Source organism: Saccopteryx bilineata, chromosome 4 (assembly GCF_036850765.1).
Source record: "Saccopteryx bilineata isolate mSacBil1 chromosome 4, mSacBil1_pri_phased_curated, whole genome shotgun sequence".
NCBI lineage: Eukaryota > Metazoa > Chordata > Mammalia > Chiroptera > Emballonuridae > Saccopteryx > Saccopteryx bilineata.
This window is the reverse complement of record NC_089493.1, coordinates 76,104,415-76,121,943: the sequence shown is the minus strand read 5'-3', so window position 1 is coordinate 76,121,943 and position 17,529 is coordinate 76,104,415. Positions and strand designations below refer to the sequence as shown.

The 17,529-nt window shown below is 49.1% G+C and overlaps 1 pseudogene; it reads right to left on the bottom strand.

Annotated features, from left to right (window-relative positions):
* Window positions 1-913: 913 nt before the first annotated feature.
* Window positions 914-3,316, bottom strand: LOC136334220 (U4/U6.U5 tri-snRNP-associated protein 1 pseudogene; annotated as a pseudogene).
* Between the last annotated feature and the right edge of the window lie 14,213 nt (window positions 3,317-17,529).

Below are 17,529 nucleotides of genomic sequence, written 5' to 3'. Positions count from 1 at the left end.
GCTGCGCTCTGCATGCCAACTATGAGACATTCAATCATTTGGTCTCGTTGTCTCCTTCCTGTTTGTCCCATCTAGTAATACCAATTGGGGTCCGTGTCGGGGACTGTCTGTACCCCAACTGGCATTTGGTCGTTTCTGAGGTGAACTTGATCGGCATGAGTGCGTGCCAACATCTGGATCTGGTCCTGTTTGTCAGGGGTAAGGGTAGAAGACATAATAATATAGAGATCATGCCAAGTGAGGTCATATGTCTGAGTGAGATATTGGAATTCTTTGGTATAGGCAGTAGGATTAGAAGAGTAGGCAGACAGATCAGAGAGGGAAAAAGAAACATGAACTCAAACAATTCCTTCCGCTCCAGCCACCTCCCAGAAAGGGCAGAGAAGATTGTCTCTCTCTTGTGGCTCAGAGCGGGATCTGGTGTGGGCACTGAAAGGGGAGGAGAGAGAGGGACTGGTATCTGCAGGCAGATGAGAAACAGGATCCAGCGAAGGGAGAGGAGGGCTCTGATAGGACGGAGGGGTCGTGCAGGACGGGGAGAGAGTTCCTCAAGGGGGTCGGCCAAGGAGAAAAGATCAGGAGCGGAGGGTTTAGCTGAGGTTTCGCTGGCTAAAAGGACCAGCGCCATAGAGCAGATGGCACAGAGATTAGGATGGGAATGCAAATACCAGAAGCTCTGTGTTGGTCAAATAAGTTTGTAAATGTGGTCTGTCTGTCCCTCTCTCTGACTCTCTCTGTCTCTGCCACACACACACACACACAAAGTTTACAAATATGATATATATGTTTGCTCGCTTATAATTTGCATTGGGGAGAGGCGACTGGCATTTGGTGCTGGGTTTTTGTTTTTTTTTTAAATAAGGAGGGAACTTTATTTAACATTAAAGCTGGGGAGAGGACCGGAAGTTTGGCTTCACTTGGTGATGGTGGTCGCGTTCATGCTCTTGCCACTGCCACTGAGCACGATATACGGTGTCTTCTGGGCCTTCTGCTTTTCCTGGAGCAAGGCCACAGTGCCCAGGGGCGTGTCGCTGGAGCTCATCTTCTTCAGAAGCGCCTCCTCGTCCAGCTTCTTCATCCGCCGCTCCGTCTTCATCTTGCCTGAGCCTTTCCCATGGAAGCGGTGGGACAGCTGCCGAAAAGCCTCCTTGGGTGTGAGTTTCCGACCTGTCTCGTCCACATACTCGATCTTAACATCGGGCTTGTAGCCGTCCTTCTCCTTAAAATCCCGGGTGAAGCCGCGGTACTCCTCCCGCCGGCTGTCCTTGTCGACGGCCATCTTGTCCTCAATGCAGCACACCGCTGATGGCAGGGACTTGTTGGGCGCCTTCACCCGAGCCACCTTCTGCACTGTCGTCTCCAGCAGACCTTTGTTCTGACTCAGGAGCAGCGCGGCGGCCAGCCCTCTGTTCACGATGGGCTCCTCGTCCAGGATGGTGGTGGAGGAAGCAGAGAAATCCTGATGCTGCTTTTCCTCATCCAGGTTGACTGTGCTCCGGCCGATGTTCTCCTCCCCGTCAGACTCGGAGCCGCCGTTGGCCGAGCGCTCCTCAACCCCTTCGAAGTCCATGAGCTCCTCCCGCTCCTCCCGGTTGCCAGCCAGCCCGTAGGTGGGGATTCCCCCAAGGTGCGGCAGAACTCCGATGTAGCATTGAACACGACAGTCCCCTTCCGCTCCGGGTCCTCGACCTCCTCCCAGCCCCGCTGGCGGGACTCCAGCTTCTTCACGATCTCCACCACCTTCTCGCCGCTGCTGCAGCTGCCGCAGCCGACGCCCCTTCTCCAGCTGCTTCTGCAGCTCCAGCTCCGCCTCGTCCTCCTCCAGCACCGCCAGGTCCCCAGGCCGCGGGCCTCCACCCTCCTCCTCATCACTGATGTCCATGTTCTCTACTCGAGTGTCATCTGACTGTGGGGGCTGAGGCGCAGGCTCCTCGGGCTCCTCCTCCTCCTCCAGGGCCTCCTCATCTCCTTCGGGCACTCGGCATCGACCCCGGCCCCGCAGTCTGGAGCCAAAGTCCCCATCTTGAGTCTGGTCCCCAAGAGGCAGCAAGTCATCGGCCCACACCGCCACCTCTTTCTCCTTCTTGCGGACCTTCTTCACCCTCCGCTTGGTCTTTTTAAAGGTCACCATCTCCTCCTGCGTGAGGTACTCGGAGGCGAGCCGGGGCCCGACCGTGCTCAGGGACTGTGCCTGCAGCCGCAGCCGGGCCCGGATCTCCTGCAGCTCCCGCTCCCGCAGGCCGTCGGCCATGCCACCCTGCTCCAGACGGAAGGAGTGCGGCCGCTCGCCCTCCAGCTCCTCGTCGTACTCTGACAGGATGGCGCGGGGGTTTTGCTGTGCCAAGTCGTCCACACTCTCGTCCTCTGCATAGGGCAGGTAGTCAGGCTTTTTCTTCCGCAACTCCACGTTTTTCTCTGCCCGCTCCTTATCCACCAGGTTCACGTCCACCAGCACGTCCTCCTCCTCCTGCAGCACACCCTTGTCCTTGAGGGTAAGGATCATGGTCTCTCGGGAGGAGTCAATGGCATGCTCCACCGTGAGGCCCTGCAGGTCCCCAGCGCTGTACCGGTCCTGGCGCCTGTGCCCGAACTCCTCCTCCACCAGAGTGCTGACACCAGACTCCTGGTCCATCTCCTCCAGCAGCTTGGCCCTCTTCTCTGCCAAGCCCTTCTCCTTCTGCAGCTGCCGGCTCCTCTCGATCCAGGCCGCAGTGTCATCCAGCCAGGGGTCAGCCTCCCCCAGAGTCTTGGTCTTGCCCAGTTTTTGGTTGAGGAGGCGCTTTTCTTTGGCAGCCGCCAGCTTTTCTCGTAGCTCCTCTCGCTGTCGCAAGGCCATGGGGTTGATGACATCGGCTGCCACAGGCTCCTCCTCGGTGCCCGCCTCCTTCCTGACGGCCTTGCCCTCCAGGGGTTTCAGCCCCAACTTGGCCCGGAGTTTGTTGGTCTTCTCAATGCTAAGCGACGAGGCATCTCCTGAGCTGGTTTTGGAACTGGCAGCAGCATCGTAGCCATCATCGCGTTTCTCCCGCTTCACGCGCCGTTCGGAGGGCTCGGCCTGACTGCGCTCCGGTCCGTGCGCACCGCTGCGGACCTCGGTCTGGGTCCCGCGCCGCCCGCCCCCGCGTTCGGTCCCTCGTTCCCGGCTTCGCTTCCGTCGTTCGCCCCCACTGCTGCTGCGGCCGCCGCCGCCACTCCGGTGCTCGTGTTTTTGGTGTTCCCGATGTCGCGGCGGCTGCTCGGTGGCGCCCCCGGTGCTGGCCGCTGCCGTCGTCCGGGCCGCCTCCTTCTCCCCGCGGTGCTTCTTTGACGACCCCATAGTGGTACGTGCGCCCCGAGCTGGCCGCCACCGAGCGGCGAAGACGCAAGATGGGAAGACTTCCGGGTCGCTCAGCAGCCCCGTGGGGGATTTTGTTTGCCGTGTGTAAAGCCAGTAGCCAAGGCCAGGAGCCTTTAATCCTACCTTGCACCCGGCGGGCAAGTAAAAATACACACTGGGCTCCAAAACCCAGTCACACTCAGTGCTCACAAAGCCACTGACTTATCCGAGTTTCCTAGAATCAAAGGTTTCTAGCTCACCAGCCTTATTCTCCTCGGTTCCCCATCTCCTTCCTTATCCCAGATACAAACTCTACACAAACTGGCATCTCACTCAGCACTCCGCTCCGGGCCTCCTCCAGTGGCCTCCTTCTGCTGCTGGCTCTGCTCTTTCCTCTAATCATCCCAGGAACCAAGAGCCAAACTCCCGTTTTGCCCCCACTTTATACTGTAGCTTCACAACCTCTAATCCAATATACAAAATAGGGAAGTCCCTAATACAAAGTCCCTTCTCTGAGGCATGATTGGATTGCACCGCCCCACATCAAAAAGGGTGGGCAAGGCTTAATCCCAAAACCAAGCCCCAGGCTACAAAGATCCTCAACACACATTAATATCACCTGGGCAACGGCCTCTTTAACAAAGTGAGCATCATACATTTTATCTGCCCAACACCGTGGTTGGAGCCACTCGACATGGGCGGACTAGGCGTTGGTTAGCAGGTGCGGGTCCGCAGCTGCCGAGGCTCGGAGTGGAGGGCGGAGGGGCGGCTCTAGTGAGGGGGAGCCGGCAGGTTCTCGGGGGCTGCGTGGGCGTCTGCGGGGGAGGGGCGGGCGGCGGCCTTGCCTGAAGTGCGGGCCTTGTTTACGTGCAGGCGCGGGTGGCGCCCGTGCACAGCGGGAGCCCAACGGCCGCCAGAGCAGGTGGTGGTTCATGTCTGTCGGTGTCGGAGGGGGCAGGCGGAGAAAAGGCACTGTGGCTTCTAGAGACCATTTCTTTCCTAGTCGCAACGTAGGGGTGTCGCCTCCCACCCGCACTTAAACGGGGGTTTTTGTTTCGCTTGTCCCGTGGGATTTTTTTTCTTTTTCTTTTTTCTCCCATTTTACAGGCTATGCTTAGGTTTTGGGGAAATGGTTGAGGTGAGCCGAGTATCTGGTGCAGTGAAGGGAGAAAGTTCAGCCTGACCAGGCGGTGGCGCAGCGGATGGAGCATCGGAGGACCCAGGTCCGCAACCCTGAGGTCACCCGCTTGAGTGCAGGTCAAAATGCAGATCTTTGTGAAGACCTTGACCGGCAAGACCATCACCCTGGAGGTGGAGCCCAGTGACACCATTGAGAATGTGAAGGCCAAGATCCAGGATAAGGAAGGCATCCCCCCGACCAGCAGCGGCTCATTTTTGCAGGCAAGCAGCTGGAAGATGGCCGCACTCTTTCTGATTACAACATCCAGAAAGAGTCTACCCTGCACCTGGTTCTGCGCCTGAGGGGTGGCTATTAATTCTTCAGTTTTGCTTTCATAGTGCCCAGTGATGGCATTACTCTGCATTCTAGCTGTTTGCCCCAATTTAAGTTTAGAAATCACCATTTCGCCTGACCAGGCGGTGGCGCAGTGGATAGAGTGTCGGACTGGGATGCAGAGGACCTAGGTTCGAGACCCCGAGGTCGCCAGCTTGGGCACGGGCTCATCTGGTTTGAGCAAAAAGCACACCAGCTTGAACCCAAGGTTGCTGGCTCCAGCAAGGAGCTATTCAGTCTGCTGAAGGCCCGCAGTCAAGGCACATATGAGAAAGCAATCAATGAACAACTAAGGTGTTGCAATGCGCAATGAAAAACTAATGATTGATGCTTCTCATCTCTCTCTGTACCTGTCTGTCTGTCCCTGTCTACCCCTCTATCTGACTCACTCTCTGTCTCTGTAAAAAATAAAAAAATAAAAAAAAAAGAAATCACCATTTCAGTAATAGCTAAACCTGTTCAAAATGTTAATAAAAGTTTCATTGCATGGTAAAAAAAAAAAAAAAATTTGCATTGGATGTGGTAGACAGGCTGTAAGCAGGCAGGGTCCTTCGTTATAACCTAAGGCTTAGTTTAAAGACTAAGCTTTTCCCCACACCGTTGACTGTTGCATGATAGGGGGTGGTGCCCTCTTATGAGGAATCCCATTATGCCTCAGATAAGTGACTTTGTATCAGAGACTTCCTTGTTTGTATATTGGATTAAAGGTTTTGATTTCTTTTTTTTTTTTTTTTTTTATTTTTCTGAAGCTGGAAACAGGGAGAGACAGTCAGACAGACTCCCGCATGCGCCCGACCGGGATCCACCCGGCACGCCCACCAGGGGCGACGCTCTGCCTACCAGGGGGCGATGCTCTGCCCATCCTGGGCGTCGCCATGTTGCGACCAGAGCCACTCTAGCGCCTGGGGCAGAGGTCACAGAGCCATCCCCAGCGCCCGGGCCATCTTTGCTCCAATGGAGCCTTGGCTGCGGGAGGGGAAGAGAGAGACAGAGAGGAAAGCGCGGCGGAGGGGTGGAGAAGCAAATGGGCGCTTCTCCTGTGTGCCCTGGCCGGGAATCGAACCCGGGTCCTCCGCACGCTAGGCCGACGCTCTACCGCTGAGCCAACCGGCCAGGGCTAGGTTTTGATTTCTACACTATAAAATGGAGCAGACTAGGAGCTTGCTCTCTCTCGGTTCCTGAGATTAGCATTAGAGGAGAGAGCAGAGAAAGGCCACATGGAGGAGAGGAGAGGCAGTCAAGATGGTGGAGTTCTGAAGAAGAAGCCAGTTTGTGCAGAGAGAAGGAGATGGGGAACAGAGATGAATAAGGCTAGTGAGCTAGATACCTTTGATTCTAGGAAACTTGGATAAGTCAGTAGCTTTGTGAGCACTGAATGAGTGGGTTTTGGAGCCCACTGTGTGTTTTTACTCACCCGCCGGGTGCAAGCTAGGATTAAAGCTAATGGTCCACCAGTTCTTGGCTCCATTGTTTCATTACTGACTCTCCGAATCAAATGCGAACCTGCACAGGCCAGGCAGCTGTGATGGTGGCCGTGGCTACTGGCTTTACACCCTGAATGTAAGGGATCTCCGACCATTTCCCAGTTCTCTGGCAATAGTTCCATAAATCGGTGAGGGTGTTAAAGTTGAAAGTCCCTTCAGGAGGCCACCTGGTCTGGTTATCCAGTGGGTGTCGTGGCCAGGCCATAGTGGAGAAGATCAGTTTCTTCTTCTCTAGGGAGGGATCTATGTTTGAGAGATTCCGGATAAGGCACCCTAGGGGTGTTTTTGAGCCAGGTTTAGATTCTTGTGCCCCCATGGCCGCCCTCAGCCTTGGGGTGATCAGAGATGAGAATTGGCATCCCACAACTCAATCTCTGGCCACTGGACAGTCAGGCAGAGTGGGAGTGTCTGGGATGTCTCCATGGGCACACACACACTCGGAAAGGGTAGGAGGTCCCTGGTGCAGCTGTGATTATGGACAGGGAGTCTTCGAGTTGGAAAGAACTGAAGGGAAGCCGGAGGCAGGGGATTTACCACACCATGTGCCAAAGTGGGCGGGAGGTTAGAGGTCCCTGGTCTTCCTTGGAAGGGAAGGGAGAAGAGCGGCCCTTGAGAGTTCAAGCTCCTCTCAGGTTTTGTAAGGTATTTTCTGCCAAGGAAGAAAGAAGGACGTAGCCACCAAGTGTGGACAAGCAAAAGCTTTATTTAGAGTGCTCCCGGGTGAGGTTCACTGGTCTGCAAGACAGGGGCCAGGGAAGTCGCACAGCTTCTCCCGCCTGGGGAGGGGGTGTAATTTATAGCTTTGATAGGGTGGTGGTGGGTGGTGAAATTTCATTGGCTGACAATTGTTCTTTTTCAAAATGTTCCTGGGCCGTTTCTATTGGTGGGCATGGGTGTGGCCACTTCTTTTGTTTTCTCATGTGTAAGGCCAGGAACCGCCATCATGGCCATTCACATACAGATTCCCATTGTCTCCCTTCCCAGCTGAAGGCAAATTGGTCTTGACTCTGCGGCTATATCAATAGAGAAAAAAGCATTGGCCAAGTCTGCCACAAAGTGGTATGTCCCCAACTCATGGCTTAGCCGATCCATCATGTTAGCTATCGAGGGAACAGCAGCGTGCAAAGGGGGAACAACTTTATTAAGTTCCCTGTAATCTACTGTCATTCTCCAGGTTCCATCTGCTTTGCGCATAGGCCATACTGGGGAGTTGTAAGGACTGTGTGCTGGCCGGATGATCCCCACCTTTTCTAGTTCAAGGATTGTCCTTGTGACTTCTTCATAACCACCTGGCAGGCGGTACTGCTTGGTGTTAGTCACACGCCAAGGGACGGATAATTACAAAGGGGAACGTGATGCGTGTCCCTGCAATACTGCCTTCACAACCCTGATCCGCAGCCGGAACTCCCCAGCTGTAGTTTCCAACCACAGTCCTTGCAAGACATCTACCCCCAAAATATATTCAGGAATAGGAGATACATACACCTTATATGGCTTAGGAGGCAGTCTCCCTATCCCCAATGGAATAGTTATTGGTGTCACTTGAACAGTTTGGCCCCCATAACCGTCAATGGCCACTGGGGTCCCAGAAAACCGCTCTGGGTTCCCATAGAGGAGGGAACAGAGCAGAGAGCGGAAGGAGGCCACGTGGAGTAGGCCAGGAGAAGCAGCCAAGATGGCGGAGTGCGGAGTGAGATGCCAGTTTGTGCAGAGTTTGTATCTGGGATAAGGAAGGAGATGGGGAACTGAGGAGAATAAGGCTGGTGAGCTAGAAACCTTTGATTCTAGGAAACTCGGATAAGTCAGTGGCTTTGTGAGCACTGAATGTGAGTGGGTTTTGGAGCCCAGTGTATGTTTTTTACTTGCCCGCCGGGTGCAAGCTAGAATTAAAGACTATGGCCCACCAGTTTGTGGCTCCGCTGTTTCTTTACCGACTGTCCGAATCCAATGCGAACCTGCATGAGCCGGGCGGCTGCTGTGATAGTGGCGCTGGCCGTGGCTCCTGGCTCTACATCATGTGACCTTCCCCCATTGCCAACCGACAATTACAAACTTATTTGATCTACAGTGGGACTGCTGTTAGTTCACTGAGAAGTCAGAGGAAAGGGGGCCTTGGAGACAGACTCAGGGGGTAGACCTGGAGGAGCTGCCGCTGCCCTTTGCTCCCCCTGTTGCAGGTCTCATGAGGACCCTTAGAAAAGTAAAGATGCACGTCTGAGAGGGAAGAAAGGCTTGAGTGTGCTCCAGAGAGAACCCAAGCTGGGTCGTTGTCTTGAGGGTTCTTAATCTGTTTTATAAAGGTGGGAATTTTAGGGGAGAATCTCAATAAAATATTTATCAGCTTTATGCTGATGCACCAAAATGAGATTTACTCCCCTGACTTAATCCTTTTTTTGTGGTTGGCACAAATGACACTAAATTGGGTTTCTGTTATCTATCTCCCTGAGTAGGGTGATGTAAACTATTTACCCTCTGGTTGGGGAGGAGAAGTGTAAACCAATTATTTTCAAGTGTCCTTGGTTAGGGAAGATAGGATTTTGCAATTTACTAGATGGCTGTAAACTGCTTGGCTGTTTAACTGTCTCGGTTTCTTCCATTTGTCTTGGCTTACTAACCTGTATCACAAGGGTCGGAAACCTATGGCTCACGAGCCAGATGAGGCTCTTTTGAATGCTGCATCTGGCTTGCAGACAAATCTTTAATTAAAAAAATAATAAAGTTAAAAATATAAAACAGCCTGACCAGGCGGTGGCGCAGTGGATAGAGCGTCGGACTGAGATGCGGAAGGACCCAGGTTCGAGACCCTGAGGTCGCCAGCTTGAGCGCGGGCTCAGCTGGTTTGAGCAAAAGCTCACCAGCTTGGACCCAAGGTCACTGGCTCAAGTGGGGGATTATTCCATCTGCTGAAGGCCCACAGTCAGAGCACATATGAAAAAGCAATCAATGAACAACTAAGGTGTCACAATGAAAAACTGATGATTGATGCTTCTCATCTCTCTCCGTTCCTGTCTGTCTGTTTTATATATATATATAAAACATTCTCTCTCATGTATTACAATCCATTCATTTCCTACCACTCATGTTTATGGTTGCGGGTGGCTGGAGACAATCACAGCTGTCCCCTGGACAACACCAAATTTTTATTGGATAATGCGTAACATACACAGTGTTAATCCAAATTCGGAGGGACCCAAAACATGAAAGACAGAAATAAGGTCCGTAGTTTACACACCAAAGCTTTATTGTTTAGCTTGGCCAAGCGGCGGCAGCTCCGACAGAAATCTGAGGGAGAGCGCGCCGGCCCTTTGTTCTACTTAGTTTTTATAGTTTTGTAAGTGGGAAGTACAGAAGCAAAAATTGCAATTAGGAGCCCCTTACCACTATTGGTTATATAGTCATATGTCCTTTAACATGATAGGACCACGTTCAATTTGCAAGCTATACATCATTTTGGGGAAAACAAAGTTTACAAGCCAACACAATGGTAGAAGGATGTCTCTTTACATATTAAAGGCATTCCTATATTATCTAGTGTTTATCTGCTATCTCTCTGTCCAGAGTCATACACACATTTACATAGGAGAGGTAGTTTCGGTGGGGACAAATGCCCGCAAATGACTCATTGCTATAAGAAAGGTTTATTTTGGCTTTTCTCTTCCTGCACCTGGCTAGCCATTCACCCCTTTCCCCACAGGTGTGGTGGAATGTCTGGGAATCCATGTTTTCCGCCCCTTGCATTTACAATACAATGCCAAGGGCCATCCTGGTTATGCCAAGCACACAGTACAGAGACTATTCTCACAGTTTCTCTGCACACCTTAATCCAAATTAATAAAATGTTCTCCAAGCCTCCTAAAATATTAATATTAATTCTGTAGCCTTTGGTACTTTACAACACCTGCGGGTGAAATGGCTCAGTGGCTTCTCACACAGGTCATTGTATGGCTCTCACGGAATTACATTTTAAAATATGTGGCATTCATGGTTCTCTCAGCCAAAAAGTTTCCTGACCCCTGCTATATCACATCAGTACTTTGTTGGTTGCATCCTTCTTAAAATGCTGGTTTTACTATTATGGCTTCACTTGATTTTCAGCATCCTTTGCTGGTCCCTTTCCTTTTCCTGGCCCTCAATGTTAGATGCTTAGAGCTTAGACCTGAGCTGCCTCTGTTTTTTCATTCTACACTCACTCCCTAGATCATCTCTGTAAAGCCAGTAGGCACGGCCACCATCACAGCCGCCTGGCCCATGCAGGTTTGCATTAGATTCGGACAGACGGTAATGAAACAATGGAGCCAAAAACTGGTGGGCCATTAGCTTTAATCCTAGCTTGCACTCGGTGGGCAAGAAATACACACAGTGGGCTCCAAAACCCACTTATTCAGTGCTCACAAAGCCACTGACTTATCTGAGTTTCCTAGAATCAAAGGTTTCTACCTCACCAGCCTTATTCACCTCTGTTCACCATCTCCTTCTCTCTGCACAAACTCTGCACAAACTGGCTTCTTCTTCAACACTCCACCATCTTGGCTGCCTCTTCTCTCCTACAGCATGAGCTTCTCCTAGAACATAATCACTCTTCTCCCAGAACAACGTGCTCTCTCTTCCTTTTAAAACCTTTTGGTGTGAAATCCATCCCCCAACACATATTAATGTAATCATGCCCATCGCAAGCAATCACCTGGTCAATGGGCTTCCACGTGGGCAGAACCATCTTTAACAAAATGAGCATAATATATTTTATCTGCCCAACAATCTCATTCTCTCTTATTGCTTTGATACAGTCTATGTTATTGCAGGAATCAAAGGAGGACAAAAACGCCCAGACAAGTTGAAGGAAGTAGGATTTATTTAGCTGGAGGAGCAGCGTGACCCTCAAAAGAGGCAACCAAGCACATGCTCCTTGAAGTTAGATTTCTTATATCTTATAAATCTTAACAGCTTTAGCTTTCATGTGAGAAATGCTTAATTTCTAGGACTTCTTTGTTTGCAGGCCTATGTGACTTTTATGTCTTAGGGAGGGGAAGGGGAGAAATAGGTGGAGGGTCTGTCCTTGATAATCCTATCATTCATAATCCTACCACTCATTCTTCTTCCTGGAGCTGCAGTTCATTTCAAGGAACTGATAACCAGCAAGGTCCACACCTGTGGTTTGTTATTTTTCAAACATTTCTGTCTGGCCCTGTTCCCTCAGTCAAGAACACTGAGGTCACAGGCTGGAGTGTAAGACCCCAGACATTGCAGGCACCCCTCTCCTCTGCATTCTACTGGTTTCTCCTCTTTCAATGTATCAATGATTTTTAAATATAGTGTAGACTTTTCAAGCCTAGACTTTTTCAGGCCCTTATATCAAACATGCCTGTTGGGCGGATAAAATGTATTATGCTCACTTTGTTAAAGATGCCGTCGCCCAGGTGATATTAATGTGTGTTGAGAATCCTTGTAGCCTGGGGCTTGGTTTTGGGATTAAGCCTTTCCCACCCTTTTTTGATGTAGGGTGGTACAATCCAATCATGCCTCAGAAAGTGACTTTGTATTAGAGACTTCCCTATTTTGTATATTGGATTAAGGGTTTTGAATCTACACTATAAAATAGGGGTAGAACGGGAGCTTGGGCTCTTTTTGGTTCCTGAGATTATCATTAGAAGAGAGAGCAGAGGAGAACAGAGAAAGGCCACGTGGAGGAGGCCAGGAGAAGCAGCCAAGATGGAGCAGTGCTGAGTGAGATGCCAGTTTGTGTAGAGTTTGTATCTGGGATAAGGAAGGAGATGGGGAACAGAGGTGAATAAGGCTGGTGAGCTAGAAACCTTTGATTCTAGGAAACTCGGATAAGTCAGTAGCTTTGTGAGCACTGAATGTGACTGGGTTTTGGAGCCCAGTGTGTATTTTTACTTGCCCACCGGGTGCAAGCTAGAATTAAAGACTATGGCCCACCAGTTTTTGGCTCCTTTGTTTCTTTACCGACTGTCCGAATCCAATGCGAACCTGCAAGGGCCGGGCTGCTGTGATAGTGGCCCTGGCCACGGCTCTTGGCTTTACAATGCCCAAACATGGCCTTTGGTCATTTCACCTGTCTCATGGGCATTTCAAACTTGGCTTACTGAAAATTACTTGCCTAGTCTTTCCCCCCAAATTACTCCTCTTCCGTCAGTGATGCCCATATCAGATAATAGCATCTCTTCCATCCAGTTCATTCCAGAAATCTGAGAGTCAACATTTCCACCATCTCCTCCCCAACTTCTACTAGCCGATCCCTTACTAAGTCCCTTGGAAACTACCTCCAAAACAAATCTGGGATCTTTCCACTTCACATCTTTATACCCACTGTTTATCCACATCCAAGTCATCATTCCTCAGCTGGTGTGTAGCTGTTGGTCAAATAAGTTTGTAAAAATGATTTTTATGTTTGCTCACTTGTAGTTTGCATTGGAGGCTGAGCAGCACCAGATATAGTGGTCTGTGAAATTGCAAATTACCTTCCTTCTTGGGAAGGGCCATTGATTCTGCCCCCCACCACTGAGAGGTGCGTTAGGATTTCTTTTTCTCTTCTCCCTGACCCCTTGCCCTCCACAGGAAAAGCTTTTCTTGTGGCCTGCCTGTCTTGGTGAAACACCAATAAACAGAATGGCCCACCATCCTTCGGTTCTGCTGTTTCTTTACTGTCTGCCTGAATTAAATGAGAACCCGCATGTGAATGGCCATGATGGCAGCAGCCCCTGGCCTTACGAAAGCATAACCTTTGTTTTTTGCTTTTTTTGTGTGTGGGTTGTTTTTTTTTTCCATTTTTCCTAAGCTGGAAACGGGGAGGCAGTCAGACAGACTCCCGCCTGCGCCCGACCGGGATCCACCCCGCATGCCCACCAGGGGGCGATGCTCTGCCCCACTGGGGCATCGCTCTGTTGCATCCAGAGCCATTCTAGCGCCTGAGGCAGAGGCCACAGAGACATCCTCAGCGCCGGGGCCATCTTTGCTCCAATGGAGCCTCGGCTGCGGGAGGGGAAGAGAGAGACAGAGAGGAAGGAGAGGGGGAGGGGTGGAGAAGCAGATGGGCACTTCTCCTGTGTGCCCTGGCCAGGAATTGAACCCGGGACTCCTGCACACCAGGCCGACACTCTACCACTGAGCCAACCGGCCAGGGCCACGATAGCATAACCTTTGATTGGTCCCATTGCATCCATTATTCTGTGCTAGAGGCACAGTTGCTTACACCAACATCCCTCTCTTCCCTGGATAGTTCTAGACTAAAATCTCTGTTCTCTGAGTCCCTTTTCCTAACCCTTCTTTCTTGTATGTGCTCTAACTGGGAATTGAACCAATAACATTGAGGTACTGGGACAATGCTCTAACTGACTGAGCTACCTGGCCAGGGCTTTCTAACCCTTCTTAACCCTTTCTTGAGATTTGTTAATGGCACGTGTATTATTAGTTTCTCAGGAAAGTTCACTCATTGTAAAGTCAGTAGCTGTGGCCACTGTCACAGCCACCTGGCCGGTGCAGGTTCACATTTGATTCAGACAGATGGTAATGAAACAACGGAGCCAAGAACTGGTGGGCCATTAGCTTTAATCCTAGCTTGCACCTGGCAGGCAAGAAATGCACAGCGTGAAAACACTTCTCTTTCCATTCAGGGCTCCCAAAGCCACTGACTTATCCAAGTTTCCTAGAATCAAAGGTTTGTACCTCACCAGCCTTATTCACCTCTATTTCCCATCTCCTTTTCTCTGCACAAGCTGGCTTCTCCTTCAGCACTCCGCTCTCTTGGCTGCTTCTCCTCACCTCCACGTGGCCTTTCTCTGCTCTCCTCCCGCATGGGCTCCTCTGTCCCATTTTATAGTGTAGAAATCAAAACCTTTTAATCCAATATACAAACAAGGAAGTGTCTGATACAAAGTCACTTAGGGTAGGAAAGGCTTAGTCTTAAATCTAAGCCTTAGGCTATAAGGACCCTGCCTGCTTATAGCCTCTTCCTCACACCCAATGCAAACTAATAGCGAGCAAACATATATATCATATTTACAAACTTATTTGACCAACACTCATCTTATTCATTGTATATGAATACTAGTTTAACTTTCATTGGTAATCTTATTTTCAAGGTCTGCAAGAAATCTTAGGGTTGTATTTTTTCTTTCTTTCTTTCTTTCTTTCTTTCTTTCTTTCTTTCTTTCTTTCTTTCTTTCTTTTGTTGTAAATAATCAAGTTTGGGTAATTGAATAGTTGATGACCAAATGGAGAAATCTGGAAATCAAGGTTTTACAATTGTTCTGACATTTGGAACACTAAGGTCTTGTGGCACACTGTGTAATACAGACCTGAAGTAGTCCAGTATCTGTGATAAGATATTCCTAGGCTGAAGTCACCTTTCTTTAGATATGTGACCCCAGAAGATATGCATTCTGTAAATTAATTTTTAAATTCCAAATAAATTTTCACAGCTGAAATTTCTCGACAACCTGTTGAAGTGGTATTCAGTGGAGAGAGTGCCTCAGAGTGCTGTGCTGTTCGGGAAAGTCAGGCAGCAACCCAGAGAAGCTGTGCCAAGCAGGCCGCCAGCAAAGGCAGAGTCAGCATTTTATCCCTTATTCAGTAAAATGCCTAGAAAAGTCTGTTCCTCACCACTGTGAATGCTAGTCTGTTAGGAAATTGTGTAGAAATGTCACAACAAATTGTTTCAATACTATAATGACAACTTTTATTTTTAATCTTAAAAAATGTCAGTTTCTTAAGAATCCTATCAACTTGCCCAGCTTTTCTATAAAGTACCCTCATCACAGGATACATTTCTGAATTTGTCTCCTGCCTTTCCAAATCTCTTTGGCCCTTCAAAACAGTTTTATTATTGCTCAGAAGAAAACAAATACCACTCGAATGGTTGCTGTTGTGTCATTATTTTAATGACTTTTGCTTTGGTTCTAGTACTCTGTTTTCGTAATTTAAAAGTCAAAAAGTAGCTACTTCAAGTGGCCCTCAGCTCTTAAACTATTCTATTATCAAATAAAAAATGTTAGTCCACCCAGCCCTAGCAGAGCCACCAGACAGAGAACTGCAGTGGTAGAAGATAGGATACTTTATTATGAATGGCACCACTCAGGAGAATAGGAAGCTAATGCTCAAAAGTCCAAACTCCCTGATTGTGTATAAGTTACAGATGGTATATGGAAAAATTACAAGATATTAGGGGTTTGGAACTGTGCTGGGAGCTGACTGGTGAGAAGTGAAGTAAGAGTAATAAATCATTTCTTCAGGTCATTTCTATTTTTTAAATGGATTCTAGCAATTCAGGTCCTGAGGACAGCTCTGAGGTCTGTTCTGGTGTCCTTCTATCTGGTGTCATGGGAAAGTAGCCAGGGGGTAGTTCTACCTTAGGGTTCAGGAACAGAAACATAACTTAGGTCAAGATGTTATTAAGAAAGAGCGAGAGAGAGAGAGAGAGAGTGAGAGAGACTGATGATTTCTAGAGCTAGGATTTAAAACTAAATTTAATCAAAGTCATAAGAACCCTCAGTTTAAGTTCCTAGGGTTTTCTCTATCTTTAGCTTTATTGGAAAGACATGTTTGAGAGACTGTATGAGAACCCCACAGGCAAGGAAGGAAAGCTGAGGGTTTTTGTTTTTTTCGTTTGTTTTTGAGGGTGTGTGTGTGTGTGCGTGTGTGTGTGTGCGTGTGTGTGTGTGCATGTTCAAGAGAGAGTGTGAGAGAGGGACAGACTGGAAGAGAGATGAGAAGCATCAACTGATAGTTGCGGCACCTTTGTTGTTTATTGATTGCTTTCTCAATCAAAATGTGCCTTGACCGGGGATTCAGCTGAGTCAGTGATCCCTTGTTCAGGCCAGTGATTTTGGGCTTCAAGCCAGTGATGTTTGGGTTCAAGCCAGCGACCATGGGGTCATCATGTCTATCATCCCACACAAGCTGGAGACCCCATGCTTAAGGTAGTGAGCCTGAGCTCAAGCTCAACTTCAGCATTTTGAACCTGGGTCCTCAGTGTCCTAGGCCAATGCTTCATCCACTATACCACTGCCTGGTCAGGCTGTTTTTGAGAATTTTTATGAGTTTATTTTGAGTCAAACTGATAACGTATTCCAGTAAGGAAGATCTCAAATGCTCCTGAAAGGTAAGTTTTGTTTTTGTTTTTTTTTTATAAGTTTTTTTTCCCCCCTACAGAGATAGAGAGAGAGTCAGAGAGAGGGATAGACAGGAATGGAGAAAGATGAGAAGTATCAATCATTAGTTTTTCATTGCACATTGCAACACGTTAATTGTTCACTGATTGCTTTCTCATATGTGCCGTGACGGTGGGCCTTCAGCAGACCGACTGACCCCTTGCTCAAGCCAGTGACCTTGGGCTCAAGCTGGTGAGCTTTTGCTCAAACCAGATGAGCCCTTTGCTCAAGCTGGCGACCTCAGAGCCTCGAACCTGGGTTCTCTGCATCCCAGTCCGATGCTCTATCCACTGCGCCATCGCCCGGTCAGGCCTGAAAGGTAAGTTTCAAGTTCAGGTACATGAGTGAAAGATGATAACCCCCAAGTCATCTATCCAATCAAGAAGCTGAGTGCAGGAGGAGCTGCTGGAGGATCCAGTCAAGCACAGCCAAGCCTTGTGGGCAGACTCTCAAAGGAAAGAGCTGACTCTGTAAATCCCCTATAAAAACCCATCCCCTTGTCTTGTTGCAGCTTAGAACACCCCCTACCCCTCCACACATTTCTCTTTCTGTCATTATTTAGGTTCTAGAGCAGGGGTCAGGAACCTATGGCTTGAAAGCAAGATGTGGCTCTTTTGATGGCTGCATCTGGCTCACAGACAAATCTTTAATAAAAAACATAATAACATTAAAAATATAAAACATTCTCATGTATTACAATCCATTCATTTCCTACCGCTCATGTTCATGGTTGGGGGTGGCTGGAGCCAATCACAGCTGTCCTCCGGACAACACCAAATTTTTATTGGATAATGCGTAATGTACATGGGTCGTTGTATGGCTCCCACGGAATTACATTTTAAAACATGTGGCATTCATGGCTCTCTCAGCCAAAAAGATTCCTGATCCCTGTTCTAGAGTTTGACCTATATCCATTATCAAAAGTTTTTTTAGCTCTATGCTGTACAGAACATTTTGCCAGCTTTTTTTTTTTTCCCCCCCAGAAATGAGGCCTTGCCTCCAGTGGGCTTCCAGTGCATTGGGGAAGGGATTGAAAGTGTAGCTTGGGTCTCA